Here is a 19,043-nt window from a genome sequence, read left to right on the forward strand (position 1 = left end):
ATGTCAAGAAGGTGAACACCACAGAGGACTGGCTGGGTTGTTAGACCAAAGTGTTCTTGCATTGAGGAAATATTTGAGTAGAGGCCCAATGTCTGTCTGCTACCTTAATACTTAACATATAAATATATGTACATAGATATATTTCCCTATATTTATATAGAAATATATTTACATATGTACATGCCTGTATTTAGATCTCTATAAATGCCTTTTGCCTCCTAGTTCTTTCCTCTATTTTCTTTTACTTTCCTCTTGTCCCACTGTTATGTTCAGCTTTCATTCAGGTTTCAGTAATTCCTTTCAGCTACATTGCCCTTGATCTAGCCACATCAGGCATCATATAGCCTCCTTGCCATCAATTTTAGATCACTTGTTGTTCCCTTTTCCCTGGGTTGGTTGACACCACCCTTCCTTTCCCCTGCGTCCCCCTCTCCCATGTCACCCCTTGAAACATTGATCCCATTATTTTCTCCTCTGGATTGTTTATTGTGCCTATCTTATCTAGACAGGCATGCAAAGACAATAATATGCACAAACACAAGACAGAGCAAAACAGAGCAACACTAGAAAATAAAACAACATCTCCAACAACAACAAAAACCAAAAACAAAGCCAATGACAAAAAAAGTCTATAAATACTTCAAGGTCTATTTGTTGACTTTTACAAGTGTTTTCCAGTAAAGTCTTATGGGGTGCCACACCCTGGCTCCACAGTCTATTTTTGCTGTTCCCTGGGGACTTTGTTGCTCTGCTCCCTTTGCTGTTCTGTTGCACGCCCTTAGTGTTTTGCCTCAGTGTGGTGGGGTCAGATTGGGCACAATTCTCGCAATGTGTCTCCAGTGTTGTCCCCCGTAGTGCTATGGTTCAGTGAGGGGTGTCGTGTCTTGTGACGGGGAGGGCCCTATGGTCCTCTATGTGCATTGGCTGCTCTGAGCAGAAATATCGTCCTCAAGGCTTGGTGGTCCAGAATGTGCTTCACTCTTTTTCCCTCCCTGTTCATTTGTTCCTGTGTGCTCTGATCAGACACGTCCCTCTTCCTGAGCTGTAGCTTCAGTGCGGTCTTCTGAAATGAATTCTTCTTGGGGGAAGAGGGGGCTGCACGCTTAGTTGATAATGGGGCCGTCCACTCAGGCCTCTCTATTGGTTCCCTGCTTCATGCCAGTGTTTTGCGTTCTCATCTTGGAGCATCAGGTTGAAGTCTAGTCCCTCTGTCTCTGTGGAGATACAAACAACAACCTCCCCTTGAGTGGGTTAGTGCCCTGTTCCCCTGGCTACCCATGTTTTTCTTTTGCCCCCCTCTGTTTTAGTTGGCTACCATATGTATCCCTGGGCTTAGTCTGGCCCCTGCCTTAGTACCTGGACCTCACCCCAGGAATGTTTGTGTACAATATCTTTTTCCCTATAACCCTATTGTATTTTTGAGCTTACTTCAGCAGACTCCTGTTGTACTTGTCCTTGTGTTCTTGGTTTACTTCACGTAGCATACTTTCCTCCAATTCTTCCCATGAGGCGATGTGCTTCATGCGTTCAACACTGCTTTTTAGGGATACGTAATATTCCATTTTATGTGTGTACCACGCTTTTAAAATCCATTCGTCTTTTGATGGAAATTTGGGCTGTTTCCAACTTCTTGTTATTGTGAACGGCACCACGATGGACATTGGAGCACAAATGTCTGGCCATGGTTGCTTTCTTGTCTCTTCTGGGTATATGCCCAGTAGTGGGATTGCTGGGTCGTATTTTAGTTTGATTTCCACCTGTTTTAGATATCACCAAATTGATTTCCATAGTTGCTGTACATACCTATAGGTCCACCAGCAATAGACTAGAGTTCCTATGCTGCCACTGCCCCTCCAACATTTGTTACCTTCTGATTTTTTTGAACTGGGCTATCTGTGAAGGTGTTACATGTTATATCTCATAGTTGTTTTAACTTGCATTTGTCTTATAGCTAATGATTGGGAGCACTGTCTCATCTGTTTATAGGTCATTTGGATTTCTGCCCTTGTGAAACTTCTGTTCAGCTCATTTGCCCACCTCCTTAGTGGGCAATTAGTTTTTTTCTTATTATAATCTAGCAGAGTACTATAGATTTTAGTAATAAGTTCTTTGTCTGATGTGTCATTGCTAAAGATGTTTTCCCAGTCTGTGGCCTCTCTTATTACCCTCTTGGTGAATTCTTTCAATGTACACAGGTGTTTAATCTTAAGTATATCCAATCTGTATTTGCATCCTTCACTATTTCTGATAGCCTATGTATTCCCTGCACCAAAGTTCTCAGGTTGGTCCCAATTCCCTCATTGATGGCCCTAATAGTTTGGGGTTTAACTTCAAGGTCTGTGATCCACCTTGCGTTTATTCTTGTGCATGGAGTGAGATAAGGGTCTTACTTCATTTTTCTACAGGTAGATATCCATTTTTTTCCAGCATCACTTGTTAAAGAGAGCATATGTTTTCCATTGTATATGTTTTTGGCCCTTATCAAAGATCAGTTGTCTGTATGCTGATGATATTATTTCTGGATTTTCAGTTCTTTTCCATTGGTCTGAATATCTGTCATTATACCAATACCACACGGTTTTGACCACTGTGGTTGTATAATAAGTGCTAAAGTCAGGTAAAGCATGCCCTTCTACTCTGTCCTTCTTCTTGAGGAATTCTCTGCTAGTTCTGGGTTTTTTCCCTCTCCATATGAAGTTGGTAATCAGTTTTTTCAATTCTTTGAAGAAAGATGATGGTATTTGTATCAGTATAACATTAAACTTATATAGTGCATTGGGCTGAACTGACATCTTTACTATACTGAGTCTTCTGAATCATAAGCAAGGGATATTTCTCCATTTGTTGAGGTCACTCTTGGTTTCTTCTAATACTGTTCTGTAGTTTTCCTTATAGAAAACTTTTGTTTTTTTAGTCAGGCATATCCCTATATTTCAATTTGTGCTTGGCTATTGTGAAGGGTACTATCTTTTTGATCTCCTCTTCTGTGGTCTTGTCCTATGTGTATAGCAGTCCGATGGACTTCTGTTTGTTGCTCTTGTATCCTGCCACTCTGCCATATTCCTTTATCGTTTTCAGCACTCCACTTGTGAAGCTTTTGGAACTTTCCATATATCAAATCATATCATCTGCAAATAATGATAGTTTCACCTCTTCCTTCCCCAAGTGATGCTTTTGATATCCTTTATTTGCCTTATGTTGCTAGATAGGACCACCAATACAATGTTAAATAAGAGTGGGGACAAGGGACATCCTTATCTGGTCCCTTTTTTCAGTGGGATTATTTTTGTCTTTCTCCATTGACTACCACGTTGGCTATTGGTTTTTAATATATAACTTGTATTATATTAAGGAATTTCCCTTCCATTCCTATCCTCTTGAGTGTATTAAACAGGGATAGGTGTTGGATGTTGAACATTTCCCCCCATATCTATCCATATTATCGTGTGGTTCTTATAATTTTTCATGTCAGTATGGTGGAAAATACCTATGGTCTTTTGTATGCTGAACCATCCCTCCATCCCTGGTATGAATCCCACTTGGTCATGGTGAATTATTTGTTTTAAATACTTTTGTATTCCATTGGCCAGTATTTTAAGGAATGTTGCATCAATGTTCATTAGGGATATTCACCTATAGTTCTTGAGTCTTGTGGGATCCTTGCCCGGTGTAGGTATCAGAGTTATGCTAGCTTCATAGAAAGAGTTCAGGAGTTTGCTGTCTTTTTCTGGGTTCTGGAAAAGTTTGTGTAGGATTGGTGTCAGTTCTTCCCTGAATGCTTGGTAGAATTCTCCTATGACATCACCTGGTCCAGGGGATTTTTTTGTTGGTAATCCTTTGATAACCTTGTCTATTTCTTCTGTTGCTATGGGTCTGTTGAGATTCTTGACATCCATCTGAGAGAGTCTAGGGAAGGATTGTTTTTCCAACTATTTTTCAATGTCTTCCAAGTTGTTGAATTCATTGGATTACAGGACTTCATTGTACTATGTAATTATCCTTTGATACCCTTAGGGTCTGTTGTAATGTCCCCTCTTTCATACCTCATCCTTGCTCTTGAAATTTGTTTTTTCATTTCTTTGGTTAGGTTTGTTGATTCTGTTAATCCTTTCAAAGGAGCAACTTTTAGCTGCATTAATTTTTCCCATAGTTTTCTTATTTTCCCTCTCATGAATCTCATGAAAATCTCATTATTTGTTTTCTTTTGCTATTAATAGCATTGTCCTGTTGACTTTGCTCTAATTGCTGTAAGTTTTGTGTCAGCATATCAATCATAAGTGTCTCTTCCTTTTTCATGTGTGATTGTATTGCTATAAAACTTCTTATAAATTGCCTTTGCTGTGTCCCAAAGGTTTTGGTATGTCACATTCTCATTCTCATTGGCTTCTAGAAACTAACTAATTTCATCTCTGATCTGGGCTAGTACCCACTCCTTTTGCAAGAGAGAGTTATACATCCTCCAATTGTTTGCCCATTTTTCTTAATTATTCTTTTGTTGATTTCCAGCCTTATGGCATAGTGTTAAGAGGGAGAAGTCTGTATGACCTTGCCATTTGCTTGGTATATTTTTATCCAGCCTTTGATTCTCAACCTATTTTTTCTGTAATCTTGAGATGTATCTCCTCTAGGCAGCAGATAGATGGGTTGTGTTTTCTATGCCAGGCTGCTAGCCTCTGCCTTTTAATGCATGAGTTCAGGCCATTGATATTCAGGGTTACTACATCCATATGTGGACTCTGTGATGTCATCTTGTACCTTTGTGTTGGGTGTTTTCCTACCTCCCTTTCTTATCAGTGTGTTATGTGTATGTGTGTGTGGTTCCTTTTTTATTCTTTCTACCCTTAAACCAATGCTATCTTGGGAGCTGTTTTCTCTTTGTTGTCTTCTGGGTGGAGTTTTTCTATGTGGTAGTCCTTTTGTATGCTTGGTGAATGTTGTTCTTCTGCCCATACTAGGTTGGCAAGGATCTTTTATAGGGATGGGTTTCTTCTTATGTATTGTTGAGTTTTTCCTTGTCTGGGAAGACTTTTCCTTCTCCATCTATCTTAATTGATAATTTGGCTGGATAGAGTATTCTTGATTTTGCATTATTTTCCTCCAGTTTTTGAATATGTTACTCTACTCTTCTTCTTCATAATGCTCACTTGTAGATCTGAACGTATTCTTATTTGGGTGTCTTGATAGGTGACTGTTTTTCATTAGCTGCTTTTATGATTTTCTCCTTTTCCTTAAAGTTGGATAGTTTAACTATTATATGGTTGATGGCTTCTTCTTGGGATTCAGTCTAGCTGGTGTTCTTTTGGGCTTCTGAATAGTTGCATGGTTTTCATTCATTAATCCTCTAAGAATTACCTCGCTATTTTTGCCATTGACTTTGTTTTTGTGTCTTGTTCTGGTTGTCTAATTATTCTAATGTTGTTCTTCTTCATAGCATCAGACATGTTTCTCAGTTTTTTTTCAGCTTCTCTAAGTATTTTCTTTATCTGTCTTTCCCGTTTCTTGAAGTCTGCCGGGTTATCCTCCAGGTTACTGGTGCAATTCTCTGCCTCCTCATGTCTGCTGGTGAAATCTGTGAATTTGCTTCAGTCTTTTGTAATCTCATCCCTTAGGTCTTGTTTTTCACTTTGGTGCAAGGCCCGTATCTCCTCTATCATTTCATCCTTTTTCTGTATTGATTCTCTCATATCCTGTATGGTTCTAAACAGCATTCTGAAGATTTTTCTGTGCCAGATCAATGTCTGCTTCTTCTATGCACGCTGTTAGCTTCAAGACTTATTCCAACATTGCCTTATTCTGTTTTTTCGTTGAGGTTGTTGGGGCTGGTTGCTGTTTACATGTTGTTTTAGAGGAGCCTGGTGTCATTTTCCAGAGAGTCAAAGAGCACTGGGTTCTCTCTTTGGGAGACTTGTAAGAATGCTTCTTTGAATTGTCTGCAGCTAACTGAACTGGGGTGGGGGATGTCGTCCTACCACTTTATCCTCCTGTGGTTTCACTTTTCCTAGCCAACCAATATTCTGTTTTTTGGAGGGCAAGTTGGATGGTCCGCTCAGGGGATACTGGTCTGGTGATTGTGGGCCCATGAGGATGGCGCTGTGCTGGATGATCTCACAGGAAGCCATGGTGGTGTGACCCTCCAAGGCTTAGAGCACCCCAGAGAGCGTGCGGGGTGCCCATTGGAACGGGAGTGTTACAGAAGGTTGGTGGATATGCCCGTTTCGATGTAGAGCACTGTGGCTGGCGGGCCTAATTACCCTAGTTTCCTGCAGCAGTGTGGAGCACTGGAGAGTTTTGGTGGGGCTGCCTTACACTGTGTGAAACTGCTGCAGGCAGGGAGAGGTTCCCTCAGCCACATGTAGTGCCATGGAGGGTGGGCAGGGAATTCCCCAGCCATGTGGAGCATTGTGGAAGGTGGGTAGAACTTCTTCAAGCCGAGTGGAGCACCACAAAGGGTAGACAGGAGTTCCCCTAGCCCCTTAGAGGGCCTTAGAGGGTAGTCGAGTGTTCCACCTGCTGTTTGAAGGGGAGATCTCCCAGCCATTTGGGGTGTGGCGGAAGGTGGGTGGGATTTCCCAGCTGCGTGTAAGGCTGTAGCGTGTTGGCAGTAGCTCCCCCAGCTGGACCGGCAGAGCTTCCCTAGGCAGAGTGGAGTGGCTTCGAAGCTAGCAGCTGTGTGTGAAAGGAAAGAGAGAGTAAAAATCTGAACTTGTTGAGACTGTAGTGGGAAAGAGAGAAGAGAGATAGAAAAAAAGTGAAGAGATAACTGAGCCCCAATTGACTGACAGGGGAGCTGGAGGGGTTTAAACCTCACCCAATGGTGGCTGCAAGCCGTGGTTGTGTTGAAGTCAGCCAAAGTAATCTGGCACAGGCTGAGTCTGGGGGGTGCGGGGGGCCTAAGTCTAAGTCCCAGCTGACCTCCACAGTGGTAAACCCCAATCCCATGCTCTTCAAACCCTAGTGGATTTGTGTCTACTTATCTTTATATTACTCCTCCTTTGACCTGGAAGAGTGGAGTTTCCCTCTCAGTGGCTCTACTGTGCTGATTTCTGCAGTCTCTCTAGTGTGTGTTACTCTCTTGATATTCAAAGCAATGGGAACTGTCAGCAAGGTAGTGAACTAGGCAGACATGCTACACATATCCTTTATAATAAAGATACCAGACACTTACTGAATCAGAAACACATGATAACTGTAACTGAGTTTCAGAAGACAGAATAAAGAAGCTGATACCTGTACATGGATCAAGAGACAGCTGTGCAAACAGAACAAAGGAATACTGCATGGCTTAAATTCAAGAAAGGTGTGTATCAGGTTTGCATTCTCTCACCATTCTTATTCAATGTATGCTGAGTAAATAATTAGAGAAGCTGAATGAAAAAGAATGTGGTGCATCATGAATATGAATATGAAGAAGAATGTGGTGTGTCAGAATTGGAGAAAGGCTTATATAAATTTATGAATCCTGCAATATGCAAATGGCACAACCTGGCTTGCTAAGATGAGAATTTGAAGCACTTGCTGATGAAGATCAAGGATTGCAGCCTGGCGTGGATTACAATTCAATATGAACAAAACCCAAATACTCATAATTGAACCAATAGATAATATCATAATAAATAGAAAAAAAAAGATTGAAGTCAAAGATTTTGACTTGCTTGGATTCACAATGAGAGTTCATAGAAGCTGCAGTCAAGAGGTCAAATGGAAGTTACCTTGAAGATTAAGGTGCCCCTGACCCAACTGTGGTAATTTCCACTATTTCACATGCATGTGAGAGTTGGACACTGAAGACCAAAGAAGAATCAATGCATTTGAATTATGGTGCTGGTGAAGAATATTGAAGGTACCACAGAGTGCCAAGAGAACAAACAAATCTGTCTTAAAAGAAGTATAGCCAGAATTGTCCTCGAAAGTGAGGATGGCCAGACTTTGTTTCATGAACTTTGAACAAATTATCAAGAGATATCAGTCCCTGGAGAAGCGTATCATGTTTGGTAAAGTAGTAGTAGTAGTTGTTGTTGGGTGCCATTGAGTTGGCTCCACCTCATAGCAACTCTATGTACAACAGAAGGAAAGACTACCTGGTCCTGCCATACCCACAATTGTTCTTATGTTGTTGCAGCCATTGTATAAATTCATCTCCTTGAGAGCTTTTTCATTTTTCATTTCCCCTCCACTTTACCAAACATAATATCCTTCTCCATGAACTGGTCTCTCTGGACAATATGTCCATAGTATATAATATGATGTCTCATTATCCTTGCTTCTAAGAATACTCTGGCCATAATTCTTTTGATACAGATTTCGTTGTCCTTTTGGCAGTCTATGGTACTTTCCGTACTCTTCTCCAGCACTACAATTCAAATTCATTAATTCTTTTTCAGTCTTCCTTACTCAATGTCCAATTATCACATGCATATGAGGTGATTGAAAATACTTATCTTGGGTCAAGCATACCTTAGTCTTCAAAGTAACATCCTTGCTTTTCGATACTCTAAAGAGTTCTCCCTTTTTTTGTTGTTGCAGTTTTACAGTATTTTTCATTGAAATAGTTTATCTGACAGTACACAAAAAGTGCTTTCACCATGTAACTGTGAAATATCAACTCTACCATCTCCCAGGAAAGAATCAATAATTACGTTTATAATGCGCGCTAAGGTGATTAAAGTCATGGGCAAAAGGCAGGATCAAGTGAGACTTTCATAGCACTTAGGATCAATCCATTGTTAACAAATATCCCCCTGAAGAGCCAAGTTCAAGAAGAAATGTGGCCAAATCCCACACCGACATGAAAGCGAAGGAGAGGTGATACCGTGGGCTGACATCGTCCCCTCACTTCGCCAGGAGTCGTTCGGTGATCTTGAGCCACGCACAGAAGGCTCTGCTGCAGAAGGGATCAAGCGCCTTAGAGGTCCCAGAGGCTGGATTTTAATAAAGCTCCCAAATGTCACGCTTAGCCGTCCCCTTCTGCCAGCGTCCCAGTGTTCTTCAGCACAAACAAGCACATCACTCCGGGGCATCAAGGAGCCCTGGAACTCCGTCTGGAAAGATCTGGAAGCTCTCTGGCAAGTCACACATATCCATCCCATGCTGCTCTTGGTTTCCCATCTCTTCTTTGCTTCAAATCCCCATGCCAGCTTCTTCTTTTTGCGAACCACCTGTGAATTCTCCGCTTCCTTTTTGACTTTTACAAAGTTGTGGCAGGCGATTGCTTTGGCAATTTTAACACCACGCTCCCGAGTAGCCAGGTGGTCGCTGAGTCCTCAGCCTTCTCGATATCGCAGTCCCCCACAGCCTGGTCGATGCTCTTCTCTAGGCCCGACTTGTCCACATTTTTCTTTTTTACAGGGGGATCAAACCTATCAAACCCCAAAGTACTGAGTGAGCTCCTTCCACTGTGTTTCATTTGAAAACTGTTCACTTTGGGATGCTTCTTTATACTTCAATTTACCTTTCCTGGAGCATCTTCCACTTTTCCTCTGGAATCTTGAGGTTGAGGTTTTCTGTTCTGTATGCTTTTTCTGCAATTCTTGAAATTTATTCCACATATTTAAGGAAATCCTGGAAGGACACTGTTCACATGCATTTATGTTTGCCTCTGCTTCTCTCTTTGGCCCATCTGTTGGTAAGTCTGAGACTGTGGCGTTTCTAGTCATCCGCTCCTCATTCACTTCCTGTACATGAAGTCCGGATGGTTCTGGGATGACTTCGTCTTCAGAATTCGAGTCAACATCACTTTAGTGTAGGCCAGGTGGTAGTAACCTACTCCACATCTTGTCGTTCGGGAAGCGGCCTCCGGCAGCCATCTTGACACCCCGTAACATCCCAGCTTCTCATTCACTCTAAAGATTTCTTGATTGTGGCTTCCATGAGCATTGAACATAGATCCCAGCAAGACAAAATCCTTGACAGATATGGTAGTTAAATGACCTGTTGTCAATTTGAGAGGATTAAGAGTGAAGGGGTGGAGTCTAGCTTGTCAATCAGTTCGTAGCTTGATGGCCTCATTTGGAGGTGCTAAGGAGATAAATAGCTCACTGGAGGTGGGACACATGCTCAATCTCTGCGAGAGATTTCTGATGAGGAGCCGGATGGAGCTATGCTAGTGCCCTGAGCTGAAGGAGTCATGGGGAGACCCCTGCCAGCACTGAGATGCCTCTACCGCCACTGTATCCACAAGACTTTCCACCCACTGGCCTGTGACTGTCCTGCATTTGGCATGTGTTTCATGAATCTGAAAAGGAATTTCTAGATTGGTATCAGACTTATGGGCTAATACCGGATTTATGTACTTGATCTGGACTGGGATGGGATGTTTCCTCAATATTTAATTGCTCTTGTATATAAAGCTTTTTGTTATATACATAAGAGTGTGTATGAATTTGTTTCTCTAGTCTACCCAGACTAACACAACAACTTTAATCTTTTCTTCATTTATCATGATATTATCTATTGGTCCAGTTTTGATGATTTGGCTTCGTTACATTAAGTTGTAATCCATACTGAAGGCTGTAATCCTCTATCTTCAACAGCAAGTGTTTCAAGTTCTCCTCACTTTCAGTAAGCAATGTTGTGTCATTGATAGCAAGTTCAAAATAAGAGAATAATAAATGCTGTAGTGGGGGCAGAAAGAGTGGCACTCTCATATACTGGTGGTGGGAGTGTACATTTCACAACCATTGTGGAAAGTGGTATACCATTTTCTTAAACAACTGGCAATAGGAATATATGACTCAACAATTACTCTATTTGGTATCTACCCTAAAGAATTAAGAGCTGTAGCAGGAATAGATATATGCACCCCATATTCATAGTAGCACTAATTACAATAGCAAGAAGATGGAAACAACTTAAATGTCCATCAGAGGAAGAATGAATTTTCAAATATGTAGTACATAAATAAAATAGAATTCCATGCAAATTCTGTTGGAAGAATAATGATGAAACTGTTAAACACTTCATGGTATGAGTAGATTTTGAGAACATCATGCTGAGTAAAATTAGTCAATAGCCATTGAAAAATATTGTGTGAGAGTTTTGTTGCAAAAGAAAAATCAAAATAAAGGTTTTCAATATCAAAATCACAGACTTTAATAGTTACTAGGGTAGAAAGTTAAGGGAGGGAAGGGGGAAATGAACGAGAGCATTGACAAGTATTAGCGAAGGTGAGGGGAAGATAATATTCTACGAGAGGAAGATAAGAGAAAAAAAAGTGGATAGAACAAGCTATTGGGAGGTTTGATAAGTTGTTTAAATTGTTGAATATAGAAATGATGATCTTAAATGTAAACCCCTCACTTAATTCATAATACAAAGTTAAAATTTTAAAATATCCAGCATCAAATTCAACACTTTAATCTTATTTGGAAACAGTATGCCAGCGTTTCTTTGTCTTTTGTAATGGTGACGATTTTTAAGTGTACAAGTCAGTTATTTAGGAGAATATTTCTCAATTAGTGTTGTCAAATGCGACTACTTTATGACTACATTGAGGTTACATGAATTTACATTTATTATATGTATTTTTTAGCCAATAAATTTATTTAATTTATTAGATATTGTCATTTTAAAAAATGTCACTTTAGTTCATTTTTAAATGTTTGTTCCTTTGTCATATTTTTCAGACAAAGAGGAAACTCATAAACTTTATTTTTCTTCAAATACATATATAATTTGTTGGCCATACCATTTGTTGACAACCTGATCCTTCCCCAAGTGTTTTGTGATACTTAGATTTTTACTTGTGGTAAAAGCTGTCTTAATTAATATTAGACATAGCCCTTCACTACAAACAAACTAAATGATGTCTTTAATATATGGAATACTCACAATTAGTAGTTTTCTCTCAAGTGTGCTCACACTTTGCTTTCATGAGTTAAATTGAATGTTTACAAAGAATAAATTATGTTACTCCTAAACCTGTTGATGATATTGCATTTGCAATTATAATAGCATAATTTAGGTAAGTAAACTGAAAAATATGTATGTAAAAGAATAAGAATTGTAGTTTCTATGAAACTAAGTTGAAATGCTTTGTAGAGGCATGATAAAGTCAAATTCATTTTAAAACATGGGGTCATATTAGACATGGAAAATCAAATGCAAAAGATTCATGAAGAAGATACCAAAAGTCTGAAAGGAATCTATTCAGAATGTTACAGAATAGTCTTTAAGTTCTTGCTCCACTTTAAAACAACCAGAACTTATAAATAATGTACTCTCATGTAATTTATGTAAAAAAACCACAGAGGCAGAAAGCTTATTAGAGGAAGCATAGACCAAAAAAAGGGTGGGGAGGACTTGATTTTAAATAAATATTGTAGAATGAATACACATTTATATATTTTCACACAAAATAAAATATTTAATATATTTATGTTTTCTGTCTCTATGACTCTTTTCTTTAGCTTTGACACCCAGTAAGAGAACTCTCTTGCATCAGTAAGAGAATTTCTACTATACCAAATTCCCCTTTAGAAATTTTGTTTTGATATGTAAGGTTTTCAAACATCTAGCTATATATTTTATCTCTCTGCATAATTTGACATTTTATACAGCTTCTACCTTAGAATATTGTCCTCACAGAACACATAGGAATTTTAATGCTGTATTAGTCATTGCATTATATTGTTTTGAGCTTTGGGAGGCCTAATAGGATTTTCAAGTAAAAATGAATATTTGAGTAGCGTGTCCATGGGAACAGTGGTGATTATGCACATTGTCTTCTTTTCCTTTTGTTCCCTTTACATTTTTGGTTGCTGATCAGCAAAAATATCTTGTAATTGGCTGCACAATTATTGTCAGAATCATTTCAGAAGCACCTTCAATTTTGCTTTCTGTTGGATATCTTATTTTATAGTTTTAAAATATTCAGAAAATACAAAGACTAATATAGCAAACACCTATACACATACCACCAAAATTCTGTATTATTAACCTATTAACACCTTTACTTTAAATGCATGTTTTAAAATTCAAGGAAACAGTTAAGCAGTAAAATTTAAGTAGTCTTTATGACCCATCCTCAATCCTATTCTACTCCTCTCACTCATTTACAAACACTATTATAAATTTGGTGTTTATGTTTTAATAATTTTTATATATACTTATATCTCTATAGACACTAAAAAGGATCACTGGTGGTGCAGTGGCTTAAATGCTCAGCTGCTGAGAGGTCAGTTGTTTGAATTTGTCAGGTGCTTCATGGGAGAAAGATGTGGCAGTCTGCCTTCCTACAGAAACATTAAAAACATTATGGGTCGGCTCTTCGCTGTTCTATAGGGTAGAAACTCCATAGAAATCAGCCAGAATCTACTTAATGGTAACAGGTTTTTATAGACAATAAATTATTACATTGTGTGCTTTTGAATTTTACTGAAATGGTTGCAAACGACATACTTATATGTGTGCAACTTGTTTTCTTCAATCAGATGTTGATAATACATAGATCCAGTTCACTTGTTTCTACTACTGTGTATTATTCTATTGTAGGACTATATCACAATTTATTTATCATGTCTCCATTGAAGCCAATCTTATACTGTTGTGGTGTTAAAATTAAAATCTTTAAATTAAAATGTTTAATTTTTTTTATTTAAATATAACATTTCTCCTTTTACACATGCTGGAAAGATTTTATAGGGAAAATACCTGGAAGAAAAAGTACTAGGTAGTATGGTAATATGTTGTTAATGTTATTATTTAACAGTGCCTGCTCTGTTTTACAAAAAATTCACCAGTGCATGAAGGTTTCTGTTGTTACATAGCCTATTTAATGAGGTTAAATATCTTCTTATATGTATCTTGGCCATTGAGTTTTGTTTTTCTTTAATTGCCTGTTCATATATATATTTTTCTTTTCCTATTGAATTTTGTATAATTTTCTTATTGTGCTTTAGAAATTCTTTATAAATTCTGGATAAAAAATTTAAATATGGTATATGTTTTCCAAGACTGACACAAGACATACATTTTATGGTGCTTTCATTTATAGAGTTCAAATTTTAATAAAGTCAAACTAATCAATTTTCTTTATGATATGTAATTTATGTAGTTTGGTTAGGAACATTTCCCTGTCCTCCTATGTTGTTTTCATATATTTTTTCTAATAAGTTAATTTTTTGGTTTTTCATATTTACATCTTCAGTTCATTTCAAATGTGTCTATATGATAGGGCGTGGTGCCCCAATAGACTGGACTGGAAAACACTCCGAAGGGCCAACAAACGATCCTTGAACTAACTACAAAAAAAATGTGTCTGTATGATATGAGAGGTTATGATCTACTTTAATTTTTCCATGAAAAATAGTCTCTACATAACTCATTGAATATACTTTTCCTTTCCCAGATTTTGACGTAAACCTTCTCTAATATTCTAAGTCCCACTGATCTGTTTCTTGATTTTGTATTCAATTTCAGTAATCCACTTGTCTATTTTATTACCAGACTCAACCTGTTCTAATTATTATAACTTTAAATGAACCTGGAAATCTAGAAATCACCATTAACCTTCAATCTGTTCAGAATTTTATTAAACTTTCTCAATCAGATGCTTTACATATAAATTTCAGAACCAGTTTTTAAAATTCCATTAAAAATTCTGTTGGGATTTAAATTTAACTTACTTTAGAAATTAATTTGGGAACAACAAAATACAGCTTTTTGATAGTGAACCTTTACCACCCAATAACTTCCTATAGCTTTTCATTTACTCAGGTAAGCTCTTTGGGATTCCCTTTAATAATGTTTCATATTTTTATCAAAATATTGTTTTTAAGTTCAGTTCAAGAGCAAGAAGGCAGTATGAGCAGTTCCACATTCCTGTCCTCCTACAAAGCATGGCAAAGCAAGTAACAGACAAGACAAAACCCCAGAACCTAGCAGACACAGAACCAACTTTGTCAGCAGCTAAGTGATAATGGAGCAAAAGAAAGGAGACATCTAACTGGTAGCAAATCTTTATATGTGCCATACCTTATTCTCTGCTTATCTCATCCTAGTCATCTTAAAGCAGTGGGGTACCTTATTCCCAGAGAGGGTCTTCACTCCTGGTCTCTGGATCTAGAGGGGGCAGAGCAGATTTTATTCCCAAATTAATACATGTGTATGTTCTAACATGTCTGAAGGTTTCCAGAAAGACTAAATCAAAGTGAGTTTGACCTGTCTCTGAGCTCATGCAGGGTTGAGATAAAGCAGGCTTATAACCACCGGGTGATAAAGACTGCCTTTAAAGCATACAATTAGGTGTCTGGAGATTGGAAGAAGAAACCTGGGAAAGTGTTTATTTGGCAAATTTTTGATGTTTTCAGAAGCACTGTATAAAAAGCTGCATGCATGCTTAGGTTAACATGCATGCTCAGAAGTTACCCTATACTCTTACTAGGTGCTGAGCCCTAGGTTTAGTGCATGTCTGGTTAAATGTTAAAAGAGAATCCTGGAATAGAGTCAATTTGCAAAGATTGAAAGAAGTGTTGCCAAAACAGTTAGAGGACACCACAAAAACAAATGGAAAAATATAGCCTTCAATAATTGAAATACAAAAGAATCAAACTGGGGGAGGGAAAGAATCCAGTTTTTAGAGTTATCATATAATAGTGAAATGTCCCCATTTAAAGGGAAAAAAAATCACAAGGCTTGAAAAAAAATCAAAGAATGAAATGTCATCCTGTGGAAGCCCAATTAATGATCTTGCTAGACAATTATTTTTTAAAACAATAAGATAAAGCATTCTTAAAGAGCAAGAGGAACCATGTACAAAAGAAATCAGGAAATTATACAGGAACAAAATAATAATATCAATAAAGAGACAAATTTTATAAAGAGGAATCAGAGGATTCTGGTAAGATCTAAGATCCTGGTAAGATCTAAGATCCTGACTCTCCCTACAAGAATACCAATAACTAGAGTATTGTATCCAGCCCTGTCAGAAAACAGAGGTGTTGGACAAAGTAACAAAGAATTGAAAACTGAATAAGAAAGTGACAAGTCATATGATATGTGTGGCAGTTACCTAATCTACTGTCAACTTGAGGAAGGGGTGGAGTCTAGCCTGTTAATCAGGTCACAGCTTTATGACCTCATTTGGAGGGGCAATGGAGATAAATAGCTCACTGGAGGCCAGACACACTCTTTCTGCTACACATTCTTGTTGACAAGCCGCATGGAGCTATGGTGATGGAGCCAGAGCCCTGAAACTGGAGCTGGAGAAGCCACGTGGAGACCCCTGCCAGCACTAAGATGCAAGACTTTCCACCCACTGGCCTGTGATCTTCCTGTATTTGGCATCATTGACTATGTTGCTTGAGTCTGAAGAGGAATTTATAGATGTGTATCAAAAATATGGGCTAATACCAGACTTATGGACTTGATCAGGACTGGGCTGGGGTATTTTCTTAATGTACAATTGCTCTTTGTTATAAAATTCTCTGTTACACACTTATGAGTACTTCTGAATTTGTACTCCAGTCAACCCAGAATAACACAATATGAGAAAAATTTCTTCCAATGTCCTTCTCTTTCCCCCATTCAGCACTGGTCTCAGTGGGTCAGTAACTACTCAGTACCATCATTGGGTGTATGAATCTCTGGTGCACAGGAAAAGACCCCCAATCTTTGGCTCTGAAATGAAAATCACATATCTGCTGAACAGTCTGATTAAGGAATTCATGTCCTCCCTAGCACAATAGAGGATGACCCTAGTGGACTGGACCACGCACTCTGAACCACTGACTAGTGTATGGATTTCCTATGTACTGAGAAGGGCCTCCAATCTCTGGCTCTGAAATGAAAGGTTCAGATCTCCTAGGTAGATTCTCAGAGTGTATCCACCTTTTCCCCTCCAAGTGTGACACACTCACACAGCAGAGGTGGTAATGGTAATACAAATAATAAGGGCTTTTCCCCACTCCCAATTACTGAATAATGAGAGAATGCTTTAACTGTCTTGAAACCAATTCCAAACTGAAACCTTGTTCTGGCTTGAGGTTGAAATACTACAGCGAGTCAAAGGGAGTAGAAATCAAAGAATTAGTAATACTTTCTTGCATATATTTGCACAAAGTCACTGTATAATTGAGGAATTAAGAAACCAATACATTGTAAAAATCTAATATTTCAGACTCAACTAAAAAAGAAAATCAAAAGTCACACAAAGAAACTAGAAATTATGGCCCATTCAACTGAATAAAATGAAAGGAGAGAGACTGTATTTATGGAAACTTGAATTAGAAATAGAATAAAATAAAATACAATACAATAATAAACAAATTCAAATAGCTAAAAGAAAACAGGAAAAACAAAAGGATATTAAAAAATCAATACATGAGCTAACAAGATTATAAAACGAAATAATACTATAACAAAAATCAACATATATAAAACCTAGACAACAACAAAGAAACAAATAAGTTAATCATAAAATTGGCAAAGAACTTGAATCGACATTTCACCAAAGAGAATATTCAAATAACCACTGAAGACACAAAAAGTTGCTCAATGTCATTAATCATTAGAGAGAGATGCAAATGAAAACCACAATGAGATACCAATTTATACCCACTAAGATTTAAGAAAAACGAAACTTAAAAATGTTAGTGAGGATGTATTGTTATTAGAAACTTTATCCATTGTTGGTGGGAATGCTAAATGGTACAGCCATTGGGGGAAATAGTGGGATGGCCCCTCAAAAGCCTAAAAATGAACCACCATTTGATCCATGGGATGTACCATTTTACATCCACACCAGCAATGAATGCGTTCAAATTTCACTGCTAGGTTTATACCCAAAAGATTTGAAAGCAGAGGCTCAAACAGACATTTATACCCCAATGTTCATTGCAACACTCTTCACAATAACCAGATGGTCGGAACAATCTAAATGCTCATCAACAGATGAATAGATCAACACAATGTAGTTAATTGGCTTAATATGATATTTAGTCCTTCTGTTCTACATCCTAGTTCCTTGTATATTATCTGGGGTCTTCAAAGTTTGCAAGGTGTCATCCAAGTCACAACAACTTATCTTTATTTGGCTGGAACAGCAGAGGGAGAAGGAAAGTCAGTTAAGAGGAGTAAATGGAATATGTAGCTTAATTGCTTCCCTGAATAACTGTCTCTTGCCATGATACCAGGAAAAAAATGTATGGTTCCCAGTAAGTATTACCAAACATTTTGATCAAAGAGTTTATAGAAGGATCCTGATCAAGGAGGGGGTAAGGGGCAATGCAGAGTCCCTGAAATTATTACCCTGAGACAAATCTTTAAATCTTGATACTTGAACACATATATAAGATCAATGCTATCTAAAGACAACATTGATAAATGAATCTACAATCCCAGAAATTCCAAGGATTTCTGACTACTAGAAGCTGAAATGAGGAGCCTTGGTGATACTGTTGGGAGCTGCATAATTTGATATGGGAAATGGAAAAAGCCTTTATATATTCAAAGCCTGGGTGTGCATTTTAGACCTCCCGTCATCTATTCTTCAGGAAGGCAACCCAGTCCTCCCATCTGTTGCTTCTGTGACCCAGGGTCAGATAGGGGAGTATGGCCATCAGATAACAAGCATGGGAAAATCGCTTCAGCAACTACCAGAGAGGGAAATCCTACACTTCCTGGCAGCGAGAAATTCAACTTAAAAGGTAAGTAGACCCAAGTTTCTTAAAGTGGGAGAACAGTAGCACCTGCTGACATCGACCAACAATCCCTATCCTCCCCCTGAATAGCCGATTTTTACTGGCCCCTGAGGCAGCACAGTCAGCTGCCCTCTGGGTACCCTGGTGGTAAGAAGATTGCGTGGGCAGCTTGGAGCAGACATAGTCCATCCCCAAGCTTCACTTTTCCCCTCTTTTCTTCCTCTTTGTGTCTGGCTTTGTTCTCCAGTGCCTCCCATTTCCCTCACCTCCCCCCACCCACAGAAACACTATCAAAGGAGGTGCTAATTTTTACTTTATTTTATTTGGTTTTTGTACTTTTTTCCTATTATAATACTCCCCCCCCCCTAATTCTTTCCCACTTGCTTTTCTGGCATCCTCTTCTGGTAT

At 38.4% G+C, this 19,043-nt stretch overlaps 1 pseudogene; it reads right to left on the reverse strand.

Moving 5' to 3' along the window:
- Window positions 1-8,723: 8,723 nt before the first annotated feature.
- LOC142433408 (protein FAM204A pseudogene) lies at window positions 8,724-9,770 on the reverse strand (annotated as a pseudogene).
- Between the last annotated feature and the right edge of the window lie 9,273 nt (window positions 9,771-19,043).

Source organism: Tenrec ecaudatus, chromosome X (assembly GCF_050624435.1).
Source record: "Tenrec ecaudatus isolate mTenEca1 chromosome X, mTenEca1.hap1, whole genome shotgun sequence".
In the NCBI taxonomy this organism is placed as follows: Eukaryota; Metazoa; Chordata; class Mammalia; order Afrosoricida; family Tenrecidae; genus Tenrec; species Tenrec ecaudatus.